Source organism: Vigna radiata, chromosome 3 (assembly GCF_000741045.1).
Source record: "Vigna radiata var. radiata cultivar VC1973A chromosome 3, Vradiata_ver6, whole genome shotgun sequence".
Lineage (NCBI taxonomy): Eukaryota > Viridiplantae > Streptophyta > Magnoliopsida > Fabales > Fabaceae > Vigna > Vigna radiata.
The window spans coordinates 12,619,604-12,623,597 of NC_028353.1; positions in this window are offsets into that span (position 1 = coordinate 12,619,604).

Sequence of the window (3,994 nt, forward strand, 5' to 3'; positions counted from 1 at the left end):
TGGTTACGTGTCAACCTGTGATTGATAAAAAATTACTCCACAATAATCGTAATCAATGTTCAGTTGTCAAAAAAATGTTGTCTAAATATCATTATCCTTTTAAAATTACTTATTTTTATTCTACAAGAGGATTAGAGGTAATGTTTTTGTTAATAATTAAAATCAATATCAGATATTATCTCATTATTTATTACATTAGGTTTTGTCCAGTTGAATAAAGATTTGATTTTAATTGTTAAAAGCAGTATATATGGTAATAACTAGAATCAATATATTGGATATTACATTATGATTTGATTTTCATAATATTTTGTCATCAAAACCAATTATATAGTTCATTTATAATTAAGAGTAAGATTACGATTGTAATACAATATATGTGTATATAAATACACAATCCATGAAAAGAAAAAGACAAGAAAAAAGAAAGAGATACCTAAAGAGAGAGAGAGAGAGGTCAGATGAAAAGGTAGAAGGGCGCATAAAATTGGTTGTGGTAACAAAAGGAGTCATTGGAGTAACACAGGTTTTAAAGTAATAACACTTTCCAAGATGATTGCTTTCTTTCTACACCTTTGCGTATTTGCTATTTACTATCTTATGCATTTACCTTTTTTATAAGAATAATAAATTATAAAATAAAAGCTTTTTTTTTCGTAATTATTAGGATATGAGTATTTGTGTGATGGTCCACATCATTATAGTGTTTAATGATTTTTTTTCTAAATAATTAAATATTACTTTAAAAGATATGATCATCTCCGTCGTCTTAGTAATTAATACCCTATCTTTGAGAAATAATTAAATAATATTTTAAACATATGAGTCCTAGCAAATAAATAATTGTCTTTTTTTTTTCTCAATCATGTTAAAAATACCAAACAAATGCAAAATCTATAAAAACTAAAAACAAATTACCTTTTTAAAGAACTAGGCAACTCTAATTTCTCATTCTGAATGAGAATATGTAAAAATAGTGTCAATCCTTGTCGAGTCTTTAAAACAAAAAAATATATTTTTATTTTTTATGGTGTTATTTTTAGGGAATATTAAAAATTTTGAAAATCACGTTAACTTTGTATTGTTAATTAAAGGTACTGTTTTTGGATAGACACAATAAGGTGTTAATACATTTCCTACGCATAACCGATTCCTAAACCCAAATTTTACTTTTCGTGGATCATGTCTTATTTCATGGTTTTCTATAATTTTCTAAAATAAATTATGGTAGTGATTCCAAAACCCTTTTTTACATTCATTTTTTTCCGATTCGTCCTATTGCGATCTTATTTACGACAATATTTTTTATTTATTTAATATAAAGATGCATACAAACCTTAACTATTAATGTAACCACACGTTAGCATACATTATTGCAAAATTGAGTTTTGATGTTCAACATTTTCAACCTTTGACATTTGTCTTAACTTTTTTGTCATAGCAAGAGACGTCAATTTGACATCAGAAGAAAAAATAAACGGTGATTGATGTCAAAAATAACATATATGCAATGTCTACCACCGTTGAGCACAATTTTTTGGGTTAATGAAAGGGGTCAAATTGACGTTGGAATTTACCTTGACCGACGTCAATTAACATTTGTTAATTTATTAACTGACATCCATCCTAGTTTTTTTTAATAAATCACTCATTTTTATAGTTTTACCAAACCTTGAATTGAAAAGCAGAAGAGCAACAGTTTGACATTTTATACATTTAGAACTTTGTTTCAACTTTGTATGAACTGATATTAAAACTATAAACTAAAGTTATCTTAAGTAAAACTAAAAATTAAAGTTATCAAAACTCAAAGTATTAAAACTAAACTAATGTATGTCCTAACTCCATCACTTCAAAAGATATGCTTTCACTCTTGTCATATCTTCTTCATTGTGGCCTCTGTTCTTGGTAATGGATCGTTGAAGCGTTGCAAAATCAAGACAACTTTATTATGCTTGCATCCTAATGTTTAAAGTTGAATGTGATTTGTAATATGTGAGAGCTATATTATTACCTCAGCCTAATCATCTCTAATTCTTGTTCGAATGATGGTCTTGATCCAACACATGACACAATAGTCACATGCTCGTGAATCTGACTTCTTGTTACACTAAACATGATAAAGAAAATAGTTAAATATGAAGGTCTAAAGTTCGCATAGGAAAAATAATAACTTAAAGATTAATGAGTTCCAACCTTTGGATACAATATTTGAATTTCTTGTGCTATGGGCCTACCCATAACTCTAATTAAATTTGGAACATTTGAAACAAAGGTTAATGTATTAATATCATAATGAAGTGATGTGAAAGAATGTAACACTTAAGTTTGTAACAAGGATTTTAAGTTAGGTTTCATTTTCCTGTGCAACGAACAAAACCATACAAATGTGCTTTGACATGGTATGATCATCATCAGTTGCCAATAGGCCCGATCATAAATCACAAATAGTGAGTCAATTGATCAAGTAAGCCTTTATAAAATTGTACAATGGGTAACGCATACTTATCAATGTATGACGCGATACACATCTCTCTTTTGAAGTCAATAATCTATGTTTGCAAATATGATTGCTTAAATTCAATTGTGTTTCAATAAGGTTTGAGGTTCAAAAATTCCATACATGGATGTTTGACCTTGGTCCATAATAACAGTGTCCATGTATTTATAACAATAAAGTTAAGTATATATATTAAAAAGCAATAATTTGAATATTTAAATAGGGAGGGAAATGAAAAATCTACATGAACCATATTTGTAGGATTGAAATATTTAACATATTTTCTTCACTAATGACCTCTGGCACATCATTTAGAGTAATATACAATGACATGACACTAGAGGCCAAATACTCTTAAGTCCCACTTTAACTCTACCAGTCATTTATTCAACTTATATAATTTTGTCATTAGTTTTGGTGATCATCATCTGCTTCTGCCATGTCATGATCTTCATGGATCACAGGTTCATGCATAGGTCGTTTCTCAGGGTAAGAGAACTAAAATAAAAATTTTAAAAGTTATGAATAATTTATTTTTAACTTTGACATAAATATACTAAGAATAACAATATAATACTTGTGGTGAACCAAAATATAGCATGATCAAAGCTTTAGGTCAAGTTATAAATGTGCCTAAGGTGTAAGACCAATGAAAATATTTGCCTTAATAAATAATAATATGTTTATATTATTATTATTATTGTTATTATTATTATTATTAAAAGTAATGAAATTTTGTGGGTAGACAACATGATTAATGTGTTTATATAAAAGAAAATGTGGTTAATTAAACAAGAATTTGTGGTAGCTTTATGGGCATGAGTTCAAACCCTTCTAGATAGACTTTTACATGGTTTATTTAAAAAAAAATTAAACACAAATGGACCCTTATCTTTCGAAATTTTAGGGGTGCATAACGGCATGGATAAGTTCACACTAACATTCTACCTACGAGATAGGGATAGAGAAAGAGGATTTCACATAGCATTTTTGATCGAAAAATCGATCTGATTTTTTTCGTACTTTTCGCTCAATGATGAAATGGGTTAGATTCTACAGGACCAAACCTCATGGGAGTTAAGGAATGATGAAATAAAAGAAAAAAAGAAAGTAAATAAAAATGCAGTAGAACAGTCTTGATTCCAAACGAAAAAATTCAAACTTGATTAAAAAGGATCTGTACGGAGATAACTCTTTTACCCATTTTATTTACTCTTAGATTAAGTTAAAATTTTGATATATGATTTTTGAAATATATTAATATAATTTAACGGTTTGGATTTGTAATTTGAGGTTAGTACGGGTGTTTCATCCTACACCTCTAAGCTTTCATCCTGCACCTCCAAAAATTACCATGTTAACCTTAATTAATATTATTTTAATATTTTCTCTTTCTTCATAAAGTCATTCTGCACCTCTCTAACTTTTTCTCTTTCCTATTAAAGTTAACCTACACCCTTCTAATTTTTTTTCTCTCTTATTATAGTCATCCTA